The following is a 20,673-nucleotide window of genomic DNA, read 5'->3' as shown; positions in this document are numbered from 1 at the left end:
TGACTGTTTGGGAAAAAAAAATCTGATGATTTTTCTGTTTTGAAATAATGGCTTAATAGCAAATCCTATTTGTTGAGTGGTTTAAAATTTGTCAAACATTTTTAAGTTTAGAAAAAATATTGTATATATATCTTTTCTCATTAGAAATATAACCTATGAAATTCAAGTATATGAGAAATTTAAGCAGCTTTTACTTTCTAAGAGTACAAAACACAATATTTGAAACAGAAGTTCAGAGTTGCAATTCTTGACTTTGTCAGTCATCCTCAGTACTAGCAGTTATTTTAAGTTCAGGTTAGATTGCAAGACTATATTAATAAGTATTTACAAAGTTAAATTATGTATTTAAATCTGCCCTGGGTGGTAATTACCATCTGTATTGCATGATCGTTGAGTAGATGTATAAAAAGTAAAACTGGATAAATAAGCTTTGCAAAATTTTTTAAAATAAAATCATTAATTCTCTGAAGCCAGTTAGAAGTTCAAGACCTCTGAGTCTCAGTTTTCTCATCTCTAAAGCGATGATAATAATAGCAATTATTTCAGCTGGTTATTTGGATGATTAAATGAGACCATATGTACAGAGTTTTAAGTTTCTTTGAAGGGTTTGTTTATAGACAAAGATTTTATAATTTCTGATACTGGGGGAGAAGGTATTTTGTCAGTTAAGACTCTTTGCTAAGGATAAACTCAACTAAGCACTAGACACAGCCACTGTGTATCACTCTGGGTCAATTAGAAGAGGAAACATATCATGAATGACTAGAGTAGCCACATATTTCAGAGGGAAATCTAGGACTGGAGAGACCTTGGACTTTTCCATTATTAGTGACATAATGAAGATATCTAACTCTCTCCATTTCTCTCCCCTTTCCCTCCCTCTCTCCAACATGGCAACACAAAGCAGATGTTTTGGGTTGGGGACATGAAGAAAGTAAATATAATTTTCCATTGGTTAGCGTGGATGCACTCAAAGGAAATTGGCTACTGACCTAAGTTTGGGCTACTGACCCCAAAAGGAGTTGTGACTGATACTTGGGGACTGAGCTCCACAGCTGTGAATGTATCCTACCCATGCTGAATTCATATTTCAAAGGCCATGCCAAATGGCCTCTCTTCCATGTAGTCTTTTCTGATCCTCCAAGTAGCTTTGATCTCATCCACAGGAGAATGGGTTTAAAGTTCTTTTATGGAAATTATAGGGGGTCTGAACCCCAACTCAGTTATAAGCACCTTGATGGTGAGAACCCCTTCATACTTATTTTTGTATCCACTCTATTCTCAACATGATGCCTTAACATAGAGTTGCACTGTGGCATCACAGAAGGAGCACAGACCTTGTAAACCAAAAGAGCTGGCTTCCTACTACCTAGCCACATTATCCACAGAATGCTATTTAGTCCTTCTAAACCCCTTTTTCTCATCTGTGAAATGGAGGGAATAATGCTTATCTAGCAGTATTTCGGTGAGGACTATTGTAGGTCTCAAATATTAGTTTCTTCTTTCACATTTCCTTGATAGGCATTATTCTGTTTTAATTCAGTTAATATGCACAAAAAGATTTTGACTCCTCATATAAAAGAACAGGGTTTGTAGTAAAGGCGTATTCTAATTAAAAACTATGAACCAAATGAGGCTTAGAACTAAAGTATAGGTAAGTTGAAATGGAAAAATGAAAATCTATCTAATTGCTTATTTCTCTAATATTTGCTCTCAGTCTTATCTGTGAATGGTTTGACGATAGGAATTTTTAGTGAATTTATGTTTCCTCAATTAGGTGTTAAAATTTTCTGTTGGAAAATTGTAGAGGCTTGAGCAGAAAGCTCCCTGGAATAAAAGAGAAAATGCCAGTTTTAAGACCACGTTTGTGCCACTACTGCTCCCTGGTGGTGGCATACCCAAATTACAGGAACATTAAGGAAAAACAAAATGAAACAAGCAAACAAAAAAAAAAAACCCAAACCCAGTCCCTTGGGGATAAGATATGAAAAGACTGTTCACAAGTATAGTTTCTCTTTGACCAATTCACTCACATCTACTGGTTTTCCCATTTGTGAAAAATGAAGAGTGTACACTTGTTCATGTACCTTCTAGCTAAGTTCTCTAGACTTTAAAATGCACTGAGGACATATCCTTGCCAACAGGGAAAATTCCATCATTACTGGTATTGCCAGAAGCAGCACAAACCTCCTGGGCCATCCATCATCATCCAGACTCTCTCCCAGTCCTTCTATTGTTCATGCTTGCACTTCAGTCTGTCATCAGCAAACTCCCTTGATTCCTCAAACTCTTCTCTGAATTGCCCTTGACTCTGTTGCATCATCTGTGCCTACCTCCCCATTTACCGTAAGTGGTGGCTGCTTTTTCTCTCATGCTCCATATACCTCAAGGCATTGACATAGGATAGATGTTCTCCTGGTTACCTATTACCCACTAGAAACTAGTTGTCTTTCTTCATCTTTCAGAAACCACAATCTTTTAAAGCTCATGATATACTACTATTCTACCCAACATTCTCTTACAGTCTTTTTCTACTAGCCTCCTAGTTAATCTCTTTATTTATAAGATTGGTACCTGACTCATTACCTTCTTCTTCATTCTATTCCTGTTATTATTCTTGGTGACATCAATATCCATGTAGGTAATCCATCCAATACCCTGGGTTCTCAACTACTTAACTTCATCACCTCTGATTACCTTTTCCTCCACTCTACCCACCACCAATTCCCTTTATCAAACCAGTAATTATATCTCCTCTAAAATATGTTTCAAATATCACTTCAATACTCTCTATTCTTCTATCTCATTTATTCTATTATCTTCACTCCAATAATTTTTTTACCATATCAAGACATCCAGTCCTTTCAGGCTTCATTTTTCACTACCCATCACACTCTTCATCTATAAACAGAATAACACTGGCTTCTTTACCCACATCCAATGACTTCTTTCCTATGACAATGAAGGATATATCCATGTTTCACTGTGCTCCAACTCCCATTCTCTCACCTTTGCTCCTATTATCTCCTTTCTCTCATGCATTATCAGTTTTTTCTTCTCTACTTAATTCTCCCTCTCAGCATACAAACACATTTCACTATCCCCTTTCTTCATCTACCTTCTCTTGATCTCCCTCATTCCTCCAGCTACTAATCCCTTCTCTGCTCCCCTCCACAGCAACACTGACAGTTGTCTTTACTTGAAGTCTCTGTTTCCTCACCTCCCATTCTCACTTCAGCCCACTCCAAAGAGGTTTTCAGCCCCATCACTGTCCTGAAACTGCTTCAATCAAGTGGTCAATGCTTGTTGCCAGTCCAATTGTATTCGCATTTTAAATGGTAAATGAGAATTCAAACACCTGACCACTCTCTCTTTGAAATCTTTTTCTTCTCTTGGCTTACATGTGTTGTTTTCAAACAATTTTTGCTCAAATAGCCCCTCAAAGAATTTTATAAAATTTTGTAGACCCTTGCACGTTTTTAGAGTTGACATCTATATTTTTCACCATAACTTTAAATAGTTGTTAGGGATAGAATTTCCAGTATGTTATAAATATTGACATCTTAAAATAAAACTGTTATAGTGCTCTTATTAAATGTGCCCAGTGGAATCTAAACACCACAGAAATTTGATATTCACTATCAACCATTTAGAAAATACACAGACTTCTTTAACAGATATTTTACATTATTCCCACTTCCCCTTGAATCTACATTTTCACTCAACTTGCAGCACAAAAAAATTTTCCCAGTGTAATATATAATAACTAAATTATGTATATAAATTGATAATAATATTTAAAAATTTCCTATTGCTGTAAGGCCCTACTAATTAAAACATTTCTTTTAAATTCAGTTATAATTATAATCGTTTATTTATACATTTGATCAAACCAATGTAAGTACTGCATATTACAAATTTTGATTTTAAAAAGTATTAATCTAAAAAGAAAATTTTATTATAAATATAAATTCTTATGAGTTGGCTAGGACTTATTTTTTTCCAAATTAGTTCATATTTCCACAGATACTACAACTTAGTGTTATAATGAGACATAATTTAGTATCAGTTTCCTCCTTATTTTTCCCTTTTAAAAGATTTAAACTCCAAGAAAACTTGTTTATATAAGTAAGTAGATAGAATATTGTTTTAGAACTGTGTGCAATTCTTTGAACTCTTGAGTTATATGCCAAAAATCACAGAGTAATTTATCACAAATTAAAAAAAAAACTACCAGTTCTCAACCCAGTTAGGTTCTCCTCCAATTTTGTGGAAAGCAAAATGTTGGATATTACCTGATGTGTGTGCACAAGGCTTTGTTAGCTAGATATTATAGTCATGAACTTCATCAACCAGAATTTCTCACTGCTTCTTTTTTGTGCCCAGGATGTTTTCACACTGCTGGGCACTGCACTGTAGTAAGATTTGGGAGAGAAGAAAGTCCATGGGAGACAGGTGGTTGTGAGAGGAAGCGGACTGGAGAACCTCTTACTTTTACCTGGCACATTCTCAGGCAGGTAAGTTTTTGGAGAGAGTGGATATGAAGTTGAGGAACCGGAAATCACTTTCCTTAGAACTATCTATGCCTTCATTTCCCTTAAATCTTTGCATACCCTAAGATCTCTGGGTTTTTGTTCACGGTCCCTTGGCTGGCTATTCCTCCTCTGCTTACATCTAGATGTAGAGTGCCTGGGCATCATTCCTAGGCCCCCTTCATTCCCTTTTTTGGCCATCTCTTCCCTAGGTGACCTGAGTCTCAGTTCTTCAATTACCATCCATAAACTGAAGCTCCCAAACTTACATCTCCCACCATGACCTCCCTCTGCAAGCTCTACTTCATACATCCAAATTCCGACTTGATTTCTCTGTGTGAATGCCTAATTAGCATCCCAAATGACGATGCCTAAAGGAGAACTTATGATACTCTACAACTCTTCTGGCCAGCTGGTTCTCCACCGCCTTCCACACCTGAGAAAATGATAACATCATTCTTCCAGTTGCTAAACACAAAAACCTAGGAGTTTTCTTGATTTCTCTTGTCTATCACCCACTAGAGAAAACTCTATCCGTGCTACCTTTAAAACATATCCCAAATCCATCCACTTCTCTCTGCCATCTTCACTATTCTCGCCCTAGTCGGGGACACCATCACCAGGGCTCACCCAGAGGTCTGCGATACCCCTCTGCTGGTCCTCCTGTTTTCACTCTGCCACCCTCACCCTAAACGATCCATGTTCCACAACACAGCCAAAGTTCTGTTTTTTCCTTAATGTTAACCAGATCATGTCACTCCATTGCCTGAAATACTCTATGGAAAATAATCCCAATTCTTTATCTGAGTCTATAGAACTGTGTGGTCCGGACCCTGCCTACCTTTCTGATCCCAACTTCATGTCTGTGTGTCCCTTGCTCACTGAACACCAGCCACACAGACTCTCTTTTTTCCCTTGCCCTTGCTGTGTCCTTAGTCTAGAATTCTCTTCCCCAAGACTGACCCATCGCGATCTAATTTTCCTTCCTCAGACCTCAGGTCACATAACATCTCCTTTTAGAGGCCTTCTCTGGCTACTTTCCTCTCTGTCCCATTATCCATTTTTTTTTAACAACATGTATCCTGTTAGAAATGGATTCTTTCTGGTGTTATGTATGTAAGCTCCCTGAAAGCAGAGATCTTTCCTGTCTTATTTATCTCTGTATCTCAAATGTCAAAAGCATGTCAGACACACAGTGAGTGCTCAGTCTACGTTTGTTGAATGGATGCAGAATTTTTCACTGTGCTTGCTGCATCTTTAAAGTACAGGAGCACATCCCAGTGTTTCTAGAAAAGAGTAAGTTAGGAACGCAGGCTTCCATAACAAATGCCATCTCATTCCACCATTGAGCGCTGACTTAGCACTGGAGCTGGTATCACAGAACAGCAAGCAGTCACAGGCTTCGGAGTGAAATAAGGGTTTGCAAGGATTTAACCCCAGGACCGCCAACATTCAGCTTTACCACCACAGAAAAGTCTTTATATCTCAGTTTCTTCATATAGAAAAGGGGAATAATCACTCCCAGGATTGTCAGAATTGGAAGTCACACAGGTAAGTGACTCATATAGTAGGCATTCAACTACTGGTTGTTGTTGAATTAATTATTGTTGCTATTGCTCATTCCAATTCCCCTAGAATTCCTTTAACTGGTCTGCCCCATGGCCAGTGACAGACTGAGTGATTACAAAATCCTGCTCCCTGGCCTCAAGGCAGTGCAGACTGCAGAGCCCTGCAGCAGTGCAGCAGGACGTCTGTATTAGCAAAGCTCCCTACAGGTCCCGGCTACAGGAGTCTTCACCAGACACCACCCCTGCCCTTTCCCCATTCTGATTCCTTCCCGCCCTATCAGTTCTTTCTGGGAGCAACGCCCCAGGAAGTAACATGTGCATGAACCCCCATCTTCGGCTCTGCTTCTGTGGACCTGCTAGGACAGCAGTTACCACCTTCTGCTCTACTAGGAAACACTGATGGGGTTTATAACCCTGGCAGCTAATTTTTTTCTGGCAATGCCAAGTCCATTAGTTATATTTACTTGCTTATAGTAGGAGCCTTACTTAGAAATGAGGATTATCATGATGTCTTTGGGTTAGTCTAATGATGACTGTGAGGCAGTGAGGCTTGGGGAGAAATACTCAACATCTCTCTGCCTCATTCTGTCAACTGTAAAATGAGGAAAAAAATAACAGAGCTGTTGAAAGAAGTAAATGAAATCTTGTATGTGAAAGAGCTGGGTAATTATAAAACACATCATAAAGGTGAGGTGTTTGAGGTATAAAAGTGACATTCTGGTTCGTTCAGGAATTGAAAGTGAAGGCATTAAGATATGGCCTACAAATGTGAGCCTCTTTAAATGTGTAGAAATAGGGGGAAATGTGTTAGAGTCATATGCATTGTGCTTTAAAGAAATTTATTTTTGTGGAAAACATATTTATCATACTTAAATAAAAGCAGAGTAAGGCAGAAGTCCTCTGTAAATGATAATATATATATATATACACACACACTGTAGCTCCAGTGATTTCTGAGAACTATTTAGGGGAGTTAAATTAACAGTATTTCACTGGATTTACTAGCCATAAAAAGTCCCCCAGAGCTGCCTACATAAGGCTTTAATTATTCAAAGATTGCACTCTGGCACCTCAAACATTACCAAGCCCAGAAATAAGAAAAATGAACACTTTTCTGGTGGCAAAGAGAGACATTTTGCACAGGAAGCAGTAATGAAAATGGGAACCCCAAAGTTCGAGGAACCCACAACTTGAAGGTAACTAAAGACGTCCAGGAATGAGTTACTTATTCCCTAGAGAAAAGGAAAGAAGCGTTTCAAAGGGACTGGGACAAAGCCAAGAAGCAAAAAATAAGTGACAGGAGATAGAAAAGACAAGATGAGCAAAGGAAAGCAGGAGCAAAAGGTTAACAAAGCGGCAGGCAGTGATAACTGAGGAAACCAGAAGAGGCAAAGGGATGCTGGCAGCAGCAAAACATTCAAGCAGAACCAAGAATCGCTGGGAGACCAGGCTGGAAGCTGGGACAGGACATCCATCCCTGTGAACCACACCCTCCTCAGCGCCGCTGCAGGCAGCACCCATCCTCTCCAGGTGCCACACATGGAAATGACCCTGCTTTTCTATTTTCATTAGAGAAAGTAAAAAGTTTACTGTTACTACTTGTCCCCTGGGATTTGGCACACCCTCCCCAGGCACCCCATCTTCAACATTCAGGACAAAGGCTGCTATTTGAAGTGCCATGTTTTTGGTCCTGCAGATAGAGTTGTACGTCCCTTTCCTTCTGTAATTCTCTCCTTACTCTGGTCCTAAGGCACAGTACTCTCATGTTCCTCCAGTAATCGCCTATGAGCTCTCTGAGGGCAAGTCATCTTTACAAATTCAGTGCTCAAGACTTGTTCTGGTACACACCATTCTCCCAATAGGGGTTAATTAAAATCTGCTTAAGAAGGTAGGGAGAGTCTTCCTCTGAAACTGGACACTTCCACTGGTTCGGAATTTAGATGGTTAAGACACCAGATATTCCAAGGACCCACATTTCCATCTACTTTTGAGTATGCCAGACTCTGTTCTGGGCAGTGGTGAGCATTTAAAGTCAATAATAAAAGTGATGATAACAGGTGACATCGGGTCACGCCTGCTCTGTGCCAGGGGCTGTGCCAAGTGCCTTACATATACTGTTAGTTGATCCTCACAGCAAACTCTGCCCTCAAGGAAGGCAGATGAACAATTAAATGAGAGAAGCAGATAAATACTAATAACAAATAAATGGTAATACCATGCAGCAGGGAATATAAAAGCATGGGAACTAGGGACAGTGTGGGTGGGGGGAGGAGTAACTTTGTTTCCCTACATTTGGGAAGGGACAGCTAGGTAATAATGGAGGTGTCCTTGTAATTTCAAAGTTCTTTCTTTCTCAAGGAGACAAATAGTCCAAAGAGACCAAGAAAACTCCCTCCTTGAGTGCTAGTTCCGCAAAAAACAAAATAAAGCTCAGCAATATTTTATCCCATTGAAAAGCAAAGCTCTTATATTACAATCTTATTATTTGGGAAGGATATATGAATTGCTTAAAGGTGCAAATATTATTTATGGTGCTTATATTTAACTAGGACAATAGTAAGTATTATTGCTCTCATTTCTCCTGTTTATTATAGATTGGCATTAAAGCATGACTAGAAAGCTCTTTGAATAAATCATTTTAATTGCCTAATAATATGAGTGTTCATGTTAATTAAGTGGATATTTTGCACATGGCAAAGAGAATTCTTGTGAGCTTTTTCTTTGGAAAGACAGCCTCATAAAGTGCCCTTTGTGGAATAAATGGCTTTCCTATTATCAAATCCAGTACCATGATTTAACAATTATATTTAAGCTTTTAATTTTGATCTTAAAATAGATGCCCAGCAGAAAGTGGGGTCCAAATTAGCTAGAAGTGTAAGGCTGAATCATACTGTACAAAGCAGTGTGGTGAGGTGGGAGTGTGCTTATGTAGGGTAAGGACACACCAATTCTAGGGCCTGCTGAGTGGTTGGTCATAGGGAAGCCGCTTTGTTCTCTGGGCTCCAGTTTCCCCACTTGTTAAATGAAGGATTGGAACTCTAATTGTCTTTTATCTGCTGCTAAGTCCTATCCTAAGACCTGACTCTATCTTCTCTCATGGAGTTAATCCAGATTCAAGACACCCCTTTTGAATGGGACATCACGACAGTAGTGGTAGGTCCCTTCTAAGACAGTCAGGATAGTAGGAGAAAAGGCATGACTTCAGAAACTTCAATAGGAAAATTGCTCTTGGAACTTAGAAACAGATTTTTTTTTTAAATGATGTGCATTATGTTAAAAAAAATGTACAGAAGTGACAAAATGTTAAAAAGTGGTTTGCTCTGGGTGGTAAGATAATGGGTAGTTTAAATTTGCTTCTAAACACTTTCACATATTTTCCAAATTTTCTGTAATGAATGTATATCATATGCATGTACATATACATATATTCAGGGAAAATGAAAGCACTTAAAAAGCAGTGTCACTAATGTTTATCAAGTGTCATCAGTGAACCCAAACTCTAGCAAACACTTGTTCCTTACTTTGTGTATGACTTTTTAGTTTTATAAAGACTAAAATAACTGGCAGGGACAGACCAGTACTTCAAGTGAAAAGGGTGAATTCGAGGTTACCAAGGTTACCACTGGTTACTTGTGCAAGGTCACATAGCTAGTGAGAGACTCAAGTAGGGCTTGAACTCAGGTAGTGGGCCTCCAGCACACATCCTCTTTCCCCTGTGCCTCTTCCATCTTCTCCAGACCGCAGCTGAATGTGGATTACTGAAACCCTCGGGTAGGCTCCTCAAAAACTGGTTGCTTAACCAGTTTGGTTCAGAGTGACTGTATGCTGAATCTGATCATCAGCTGTTGCAGACCTTGAGGGCTGGGTCTGTCACTGGTTAAATGGTCTTTGTGGATTGCTTTTCTTTTTGAATAGCACTTCAGGGATTCTCTCCAGAGAAGTGTTTCTTATGTTCTCAACATAGCTAAACACTAAATTTTCTGTTAATGAGGTTAATGCAGAACTGGAACTAAAGGTGATCTGGATGGATAAGTGCAACAATTATGTGAGTATGTTAGACACATGTTTTGGGTGGGTTATTTCCAGACTGAGCTTAGCTCAGTGATGTGATAATAGTCTCTCTTCTAGCTGCATGTCAGAGCCTGAGCCAAGCATATGGATTGTCTGCATGGATAATCCAGGCTGCAGCTCCAAAATAGAAGGGCAGAGGCAAACTGGCTCCATTGCTGTGACCTGGCATGTATTTGTATAACTAGACTGGCAAGACCTTCTTAGGAAAGGCTGGCTGCCCACCTGTCCCAGAATATCATGAAGTTGGTGGTTCAAATAACCTCAATTCCCAAACCTGACAGTCAAAGACATAGCCTCAGGGTGAGAATGAACTTCAAGATTATCCATCTTATGCAGAAATGCCTAAATAACCCCTGATAGTCTCAATTAGAACATATTCAATGACAGAGACCTCATCACTCTATAAGGGGACTCATTTCATTTTTTGGACAGTTCTATTAGAAAGTTCTCCCTCTCTAACATCTCTTAATTAACTCTCTTCTGCCCTGGGAAGCTAAAGAGCTGCGCTGTCCAGTATGGTAGCCACTAGCCACATGTGGCTATGGAGCACCTGAAATGTGGCTCATACTAACTGAAATGTGCTGTAGATGTAAAACACACATCAGATTACAAAAACTCAATGTGAAAAAGTTTTACACTTGATTACATGTTGAAATGATACTGTTTTTGGTATATTGGGTTAAATGCAATATATTATTAAAATATCACCTGTTTCTTTTAAATGTGGCGACCAGAAAATTTTACATTACATATGTGACTAGCATTATATTTCTACTGGATAGTACTGCCACAGAGTATTTTAAGCCTGCAGCCTCTTACAAATGGCAGACTTCAGATTTTGGAAGATTGCTATTGTGTTTTCCCTAAATTTTTTTTAAAGAGTAGATGTCTTACGTTCCTTCAATGCTCTTTATTTAACATAATTTCTATACCCTTCACCATTTATGTATGTCAGTTTTCCAGTCTCTACATTCAGCTGAATACTGTAAATTGAAGACTATAATTAAGATGTAACAAGCTCTTTGGGGCTGTTATCTCCATTGTTTTGATATTACACTTTTGTTAAAGCACATGGCTTGCTGTAGTTTTTTATGTGGCCCAATTATACTATTCAAGGATTCTTAACTTGGGGTCTGTGACCCTGGTGGTCAGAGATGGGTTCCAGCTGAAACTGTAAACAAAATTTTATTGTTACTGAACACAAGTTCATGTGCCTGACTCACTATGAGGCCTAACAAACTGAATCGTCAGAGTTTGGAGCACAGAAAGGTTTATTGCAGGGCAGAGTAAGAAGGACAGTTTGGCTCATGCCCAAGAAAACCCCAAACTCCCCCAGGGATTTCAGCAAAGCATATTTAAAGGCTAGGTGAGGGAGGTGGGTCACAGGGTACATGAGCAACTCATGCACAACTCTCTGGTTGATGTTTGCAACAGGGTAGTCAACATTATCAACCCCTAGGTGCCAGAAGGTCTGGGGGCCACCAGCTCTCGATCATCAAGTAGTTAATTCCTTTCCTTTGGTGGTGATTTTAAGCATCTGAAAAACTCAGAAAATATCCATGGGATACTATTACCTGGGTACTTCAGAGAAGAGCTATAGCAAAGAATATGGGGGAGATGTCTCTTCCAGGAAGGCCCCATTGGATCTTGCTCAGTTACATTATAACTATGGGCATTTGTCTGTGAGATAGTCTTTAGCTTTTGTCGACTGAAAAAAAAAAACCACAAAAAACAAACAAGCAAACAAACAAAAAAACTGGCACAACCTAAAAGTTGTGAGTTATGTTTTATTTAGGGAACTTACTGAGGACTATAACTTGGGAAACAGCCTCCCAGATAGCTCTGAGGAACTGTTCCAGAGAGGTAAGGGAGGAGCCAGGATATACTGGAGTTTTTGCAAAAAAAAAAAAAAATATATATATATATATATATCTATATATATATAGATATATATATATATCAAAAGATTACTGCTAATCACAAAAAACAGATATCTCAGATTAATGATGTTAGTGCTTTTCTACGTATGGAAAGATGCAAGAGTCTGGGCTCATTGAAATTATTTCTTTGATATGCATCTTAACAATCCAGAGCTAGTATCCTGTTTTTCTCCAATCTGAATTCCCCTCAGGGCACACCATCTAGGGGGCGGCTATAGTGATTGATAGCTTGATGGTGGGCAACATTCCTTGTTTACTGAAATGGCAGGCAACATTTTTTGTCCACAATTTAGTAGACTATCAGAGATCTAGATTGTATTAAGGCTATAGTCACTTAAAAGTCCTGGTATTTCTCACAAACTATTTTAGTCTCAATCTCCCATTCTCCATACTTTTGCATTTGATTTTTTAAAATGGATGATTTTTACATTTATCCCTATTAATTGTATTCTTACTCATATCAGCCTATTCTTTTAGTTTATTGAGACATTTTGCCTCTCTTGGTTTTTTGACATTTAATGAATTAGGCTTCTCTCCCAGTTTTGTCACACCTGCAGTTTTGATAAGCATGTCTTTTGTGTCTTCATTCATCATTAATTGAAATTTTGGACTAGATAAACCATAGATAGCATTTGGGAGTCTGCCATTGTGACTGCCCTTCGGGTAGGAGGTGATTCATCAAGCAGTCAAAATTCCTTGGGTTAAGTTGTTCAACCAGCTACAAATCTACTCAACTGTACTGTCATTCATGTCATTTTTGTCCACAGGATGTCAAATTCTTTGCTGAAATTAAGATATATTTTTGTCCATGACCTTCCCCTGATCTCCATGACCTGTAAACCTGTCAAAAAGGGAAATGTGACTGGTTTGGTGAAAAACTGATATGGGGGACCTATACTGGCTCCCAGCAATCACTTCTCATGGGTTTTTAAATAGTTTGTGCCAAAATTTTGCCAGAGGTTTGACATCAAACCCACAGGGCTGTAGTTTTTGGAATCTACTTCCATCATTCTCTAACATCCTTCAGAAAATTGGAACAATTGTCTTAACAAAGGCTTGGTTGAAATTAAATTTACATTGGATTGAAAATGAGAAATAACAGGCTTTTAAGTAAGCTGAGCCACAGTAATAAAAGGTGATGATGAATAATTATGCATGAAGTTAAAGGATAAAGTTATACGATGCCAGGGGCCTGGATAAGGACACTATCTATTCCTCTAATATGTTCTGTTCACCAATTTAAGCCATTTGCTCCCCCAAAGCAACTGAATTTGTTTATTACATTTTGTTCTCTTTGACTCTTAATGTTCTCTAAGGTTCTGGAAACAATTATCTTGAGATATCCACAGTTTATTTTGTTTTAAAGTCTAGAACAGCTAAATGCATTTCCATGAAGAATCACAAACATTTTCGCTTCGATTAGAAAAAGCAGATGTCAGGATGTTTCCTCTGCTCAACCCTTAGGGGTTATCAAGAAGGAAAAGGCTTGGCTCTCAAAGATCAAGCGCCAGTGGTTCCCAAACTGGAATCACCTGGAAGTTTTAAAATCCTGGTGTCCAGATCATATCCTCAGAAATTTGGATTACCAGCTTGGGTATGGATGAGAATCAGGATTTTTTTTTTTTAAAGCTCTACAGGGTATTCTAATGTGTAGCCAGTGTCAAGAATACTGATTTTTGCAAATGGTTCTCAAAGTGGAGTCCAGACCAACAGCATCAGCATCACCTGGAACTTGTTAAAATGCAAAATTTCTCCCCAACCCCTACACCCCACTCCCAACCCAGCCACCACCAATTTACTCCAATACTCCAATCTACTGAATCAGAAACTGCAGAGGAGGGGCTCAGGCATCCGCGTTTTAACAAGCCCTCTAGGTGAGTTCGATGCATACTAGGCTTTCTTTTCTCCTGGAAAAAAAAGATTGCCCTGTCAAGCGCTATTGACCCTGAAAATGTCTGATCTGAGGCCAACTAAAGCTCTCTAAAGCCACAGGAGTTGGCAGGTAAGCTTATGCAGAAAGCCTTGAGCGCCCTATTCCCTCTCATCCAGCGAGCTGGCTCGCAGACGGACGGTGAACGCTTTCCGGTAGTGTTCCACCCGCTGGCCGGTCCTTAGATGAGAATGCTCACCGCCTGCCCCCACCTCGTGAGTTTGCCGATCACGCCGCTATACCTTTCCTTCCTGCCATTTATTTCAATTTCCAGTGAATGCTTCTGAGCCAGGATGACTGACACAAGGTCTACTAGTGACAGTGCTAGGTTGCTACCAAGGAATCAAGGAAGAATACCACCCTGGGGGTTAGAACGCAAATTTCACAGCAGTTTCTGGCACTTTGAGGAAACAGAACTAAACAACAGGAGGCAGCCAGAAATTAGTGGAAGCTCTTTGGTATCATGTCTGGGGCTGGCCGGGGATGGACTGGAAGAAACTCCATCCCAGGACTGCACTGTCTGCAGCTCCAGAGCCACTTGTCTTAGAAGGGGCTGACACTGGAGAAACTGTAGACATTCTGGATCTTTCTGGCAGTGTGACCTTGAGTGGCTCACATTTCTCTGAATCCCAGTTACCTTGGATAACAGGGAACGATGATACCTACCCCAAGGGGTTGTTATGAGGGTTAACTGAGATAATATTTGTGAAAATGCCCAGCCCACCACTAGTAAGAGGTGGATATTCAATAAGCTTCCTGTGTACTGACCATGAAATTATTGTTTTGTCTTCAGCCAAATTTTCAGAACTAGATCTTAGCAGGACTATGGAGCAGAATCTTTGTCCTTAGAGCCTCATCTGAACCTGGTTCCAGAAATTTCCTTTTTCCCCCCATGGCATCCTTCTGTCTCAAGGTAGGATCTTGGCCTCTCCTTACCCCTTTGAAATTCAGTTCCACTTATCAACCAGTTGGAAGAGAGGAATGTGCTAATCAAGTTAGGGTGTGCATGGTTTAGGACTACTCCCTGTGTAAGAGTTTTCAGACTGAGATGTAATTTAGCAGTATTAAGACATCTTTTAGAAACAACCTAAGTGTCCATTGACAGATGACTAGAAAAAGAAAATGTGATGTACACACACACACACACACACACACACACACACACAATGGAATACTACTCAGCCATAAAAAAGAATATAATGCCATTTGCAGCAACATGGATGGACCTAGAGATTATCATACTAAGTGAAGTCAGAGAAAGACAAACATCTCATGATACGACTTATATGTGGAATCTAAAAAAAAAAAGATACAAATTAACTTATTTACAAAACAGAAACAGACTTACAGACATAGAAGACAAGCTTAAGGTTACCAAAGGGGAAATGGGGGTGGTGGATAAATTAGGAGTTCAGGATTAGCAGATACAAACTACAATATATAAAATATACAACAAGGTCCTACTGTATATAGCACAGGGAACTACATTCAATGACTTGTAATAATCTATAATGAAAGAGAATATGAAAAAGAATATGTATAATTGAATCACTATGTTGTAAACCAGAAACCCAACATTGTAAATCAACTATATTTCAATAAAAAACAACAACTAAACAAATATTTTTTTGACCTCAGGAGGGAAGGGAACCCACACAGATTAAGAGCCTTCCTCAGAACATGCAGTTTGCTCTCCTATTCATACTCATTTAATCCTCAGTAGGGGTGGTGCTATTACCCCATTTTAAAGGTGAGAAAATCAATAGTGGAATTTTAGAAAGCCAGTCAGACAGCTGGGAAGTGGAATATTTTTCTCAGAGCCCCTCAAAGCCACACAGATTTCAGACTATGATTTCCCAAAAGGTTAGCATAGACTATCAGCAGAATTAAACTGAAAAAAATGTTTTCAAATCCCTGCTCTATCGCTCCCTCGTTGAGGGCGATACAAAACTGTCGGGAACATTCCTCTACTTGAGGTTGAATAAAACCATATATACCACAGCAGAATGAGCTATCTGGATTTGCTGACTGGCCAATTTCTAAAAAAATTAACTTTTTCTTAACTCACCTGAGGTAACAGTACTCCTAAGTACAAGAAAGAACTGTATCAAAGTTATTTCCTCCCAGAAAGGAAATCAGTAGTGGTTAAGTTTTGCTTACCTCTTAACTGCCACTGGACTCCAGTGGAGTCCTCGGGAGAAACAAGATGGAATCCAGGTGATAAGATAGGGGCTAACCTCTTCTTTTGTGCTTAGTGTAGTTTCACTTGCCCGTAGGGGGCAGCACGCGGAGGCTTCGCACCCGGCACTTCAAACCAGAGTCCCTAGTTCGGAATGGCTGCCCCGACACCTCAGCTGGCGGCCGCCACAGGAGGGCTGGAAGCCTGACCCCGCAGTTCAAGATGGCTGCGGCGGGCTGTGTGCAGAGACGCTCCGCCCGGGGATCTGGAGCCCAGAGCAGCGCAGGTGCGCCTGCGCGCCCCCTGCGAGAACTCCACCTCCCCCCACCCCACCGCTGATAAGACCCTATGAAGCAGACGTGCCCAAGCCTGTGCAGAGAGCGTGTGCTCTAAAGTTCAGGATTCTCCATTTTCTGATCAAAGAATAAACTTTTCCTTTGCTTCTGAACTGAACTCAGTCTCATTCTATCCTCACGAGTGACAGCGGGCAAGTGCACCCTTGTTGGAGCCTGACTTGAAAGGGTCGGTAACATTATTACACAATTTGCATAAACATTAATAGAGTCTACTCTTCATTGTAGAATGTTCTGGTAAACGGTCACTTCTCAAAATGACAACTCATTTTTCTATCCTCTCCTCCTCTCTAAAGCCTTTCCTACCCTGCCCTCAAAGGATTGATCCCTCAGCCCTTGTCGGTGCTCTCACAGCACTCATTGACAACAGCACCTAAAGAAAGGTTGATTAGTTTACTTGTCTGTCTCCCCACTCCCACTCAACTATATACTTGCCAAAGAAAGGGGTCACTGTCCTATTCAACTTTGTTCCTTTCTCCCGAGTTACCAAGAAGAGAGGAATTAAATTTTATGAATCAGTGGAAATTGCCTGGCTGTATGAAAGAGGGAAGGAATGTTGAGAAGTGTGTAGAACAAGGCTGGGTGGCTCAGCCTTGGAAACAAAGCAGAAGGATTTATACCTAAGGTTGAAACAGCAGGGAGCAGCTGTAGAGTGTGGAGTGAGTGGTGTGGAGATGAAGGCAGAAAGAGGCACACGTTATACAGAATGAACCCAAGAGGCATAGACCAGTGAGCTTGCCGCTAGATACAGACATGGGACACTCAGAGTTGTGTTAGGTGTATACATATTAACGGTGAGAAAGAGGGAACCCAAAGAAAATGAGGACAAGGTGAGAACATCTTTGAAGTGCTGAACCACAGGGAGAACAAAATATCACTCCAAAGCTTCTAGATCACATAATGAGCAGAAGACTGGAAAATCAGTTGGAAAAGGGTAGCAATTTGGGGAGCACAGAAGCTGGGAAAGGAAGTTAGGATACATTTCATTAGCTGGATTTCTCCTCCTTTGGTGTCAGGTGGGCATATGGATCTCTTAAGACTTAAATTTTGCTTTTTCCTAAAAGCATAACTGAAGGCTGAAATAACCTCATCACTCTTTACATTTTAAGGCATCCTTATTTTATATGCTATCCCTGTAGGCTTTAATTCTCTTTGGAAAATGAATACTTTGCTGAACCCCATGGGAGCTGTTCCTTGTGGCATTTACACAGACAACCATCTGAGCTGAGTGCTTGTTAGATGGGATGAAATATCATTTAAGGTTAGCAGGGAGACATCACAGGCCACCCACTGGACACCCTGGGAATGAAAAAGAGGCCAAAGGTCTAGTGTCTTTAACTGGAGAAGTACAATCGCAAGATTAACAATGGCAACCCCAGTGTGCATTACTGCTAGTGGAAACAAGCGTATGATATCATAACAGAGGAAGAAAAGGCAGCAAATTTGCTTTCAAAGCCCACAGTGTGACAGCTTTACAATCGTCTTTTGAATGGTGTCTGTGCTGGTTTCCTATTGCTGCTCTAACAGATTACCACGAATTTACTGGCTTAAAATTATGCTGCCTATCCCAGTATTGCAGCATTATGCTTCCAGTGAGAGTTGCCATCCTTACCCTACTGATAACCAGGCATGAACAAGCGTTAGGATCATCATATTTAAAAACAGATTTCATTTTAAAAAGAACCTGAACTGTTAGTTACCTCTTAACCTAAAAAATAAAAGACAGACTATTCATTTAATTAATATCTTGGGAACATATGAATGAACATATGTTCTGCTTACTAGCCGCAGTCTGACAAGGAGATAAGTTTAACATATTATAGGAATCATTAGCAAGCCACAGCAGACTTGGTGCAAACAGAAAAACAGGACATCAAAACAAGGCCACTTTGGAAGCATTTTCCAGTTTTTATTTTTCCTATTGAAATAAATCAAAAGAGTTATTTTGAGTTTCTGTGAAACCCTTTGCCATTGAATGCTGTAATCAATTTAAACTCAAAGTAGTAAATTTCCCTGTTGTTAAAATGAAAATAATTATAATTATATATGAAAGATTCAAATTGTACCTCTCTTTATCATAAGCTAGAGATCTTTAGTATTTCAAATTCACTGAAAAATACCAAACTCATGCTTACATAATTAAGATTTCTCTCTTTAATAGAACAACAAAAGTATTAACATTAGTTTTCTTTGAGGAGGAGGGTCTTTCATTGATGATACCCCTGTGTTTTTAAAAAATAAACATACATAACTCAGTTTAAAAGAAACAATGATAAAATAGCTCTACGGCATACATATGCACTTAGTTCAGTTTTAAATTTCATAAATATATATTAAATAGTTGAAAGACAAAGAGTATTAATGTCCTCTGAAAGCAATTCTTATCCAGCAGCAGAGTTGTGTTTTTAAGTTAGATTGAAAAAAAAAAAATCAAGAATCTTGTTCATGGATAATCACCTTTGCTAGTCACCTAGTAACCACAGATATGATTCCTGGGCAGCTTCGTTAAAACTAAATTTTTCTCCTTTGAAGTCAATGGAGGAAGTTTAATGCATGAAAGTGAAAAAAGAGTAGATGGCTTTTTACAATAATTTTTAGAATAAAAATATAAATACTATAAAAAAATAGATGCAGAATGTTAGCACTTCAACAAGTATAATGCAGTCTAGTGAGTTTCAGCTCACTCTTTAGAGCGAGGAGGCTTCCTGGTCATAGGCCCTGGGTGAAGCCCAGTTGATAGGAATCTCCTGCCCCCACACCCCCCAGGAGAGCTCCATTCAATCTGATTTATATATTTACAGAAATACACTGATATAGCTGTTCATCTGCTCACTCTGATCACACCTTTGCATCTTACATAATATTGCTGTCCACTGCTTAAAGGGCCACCTTTTTCTGCTTTCCCAATTTTAACATTAATAGTATTGTTTTATGCTGTCAATATTTGTTTAGATTCACCCACTTATTTGCATTTTCTTTGTCTACCTTCCTTTCTGGCATCTCAGACCTTCCTTCTATGATTGCTATCCTTTTTTTTTTAACTTTTTTTTTTTTATTGAGTTAAAGCCATTTTACAATGTTGTGTCAAATTTTAGTGTAGAGTAATTGCTACCCTTTCTGAAGTTTAGCCTTCAAATTTCCTTAATTGAGGGTCTTCTGGACATAAACTGCATCACTTTTAGTTTGTGTGGAATGCTTTTATTTCATCCTTGTGTTTTCACTATGTAAACAATTCTAGGTTGACTGTTTCTCTAAGTATTTTGTAGGTTTTATTCTACTATAGTCAGGTCTTTTTTTGTGGCTGTTGAGAAGTCTGCTATCCCTTTATGGAAAAATCTGTCTTTTTTCCTCTAGATGTTTTCAGTATTGACTTCATGTCTTTGGTCTTTCGCAGCTTTACTGTGAAGGGTCTTAGTGTGAGTTTCTTATTATTTATCCTGCTTGGGACTTGTGCTTTCTGATTCTAAATATTCATGTCTGTCATCTGTTCTCAAAAATTCTATGCCATTATTACTTGCATTTTCTTTGAAATCATCATGAATTTCAATTAGACATTTATCAAGTGTCTTATTCTATCTTCCATTTCTTACAAATATTCTTTCACAGTCACCATTTCTTTGTCTCTCTCTCCTGTGTTTTGGGTAATTTCTTGAGTGTTATCCTCCATTCTGCCAATTTGTTTTTAAACGATGACTATGTAACCTTTATTACTGTAACCTATGAAGTTGTCCATTGTGCTTTTAAATGGCATTTTTAGTTTTTTAAATATTTGGTTCTTTTTCAAATCTGCCTAATGTTTTAGAGCATCTTATTACTTTCTTGAGTTTTTTATTCTGTAATTGTTTCATTAACACTTTATACCTGGTGTATTATACTCTGTACCATCCATTCTAATATTTAAAATTCTTGGTGGTCTAATTCAGCTGTTATTGTTTCTGCTGACTCACGCATGGGACCTGTTTCCTCATGGACTTCATAATTTTGGATTTTGAGTATCTATTTGGCTTTATCTGTAGGAATCCTGTAAGACCTGAGTTTTGGGTGAGTCCTCAGAGGGAATCTGTGTTTGTCTCTGCCAGGCTCTGCAGCTCACTAGTTAT

The sequence above is a fragment of the Camelus bactrianus genome, chromosome 7 (genome assembly GCF_048773025.1).
Source record: "Camelus bactrianus isolate YW-2024 breed Bactrian camel chromosome 7, ASM4877302v1, whole genome shotgun sequence".
Classification (NCBI taxonomy): domain Eukaryota; kingdom Metazoa; phylum Chordata; class Mammalia; order Artiodactyla; family Camelidae; genus Camelus; species Camelus bactrianus.
The sequence above is the reverse complement of the archived record's forward strand: the minus strand, read 5'-3'. Positions refer to the sequence as shown.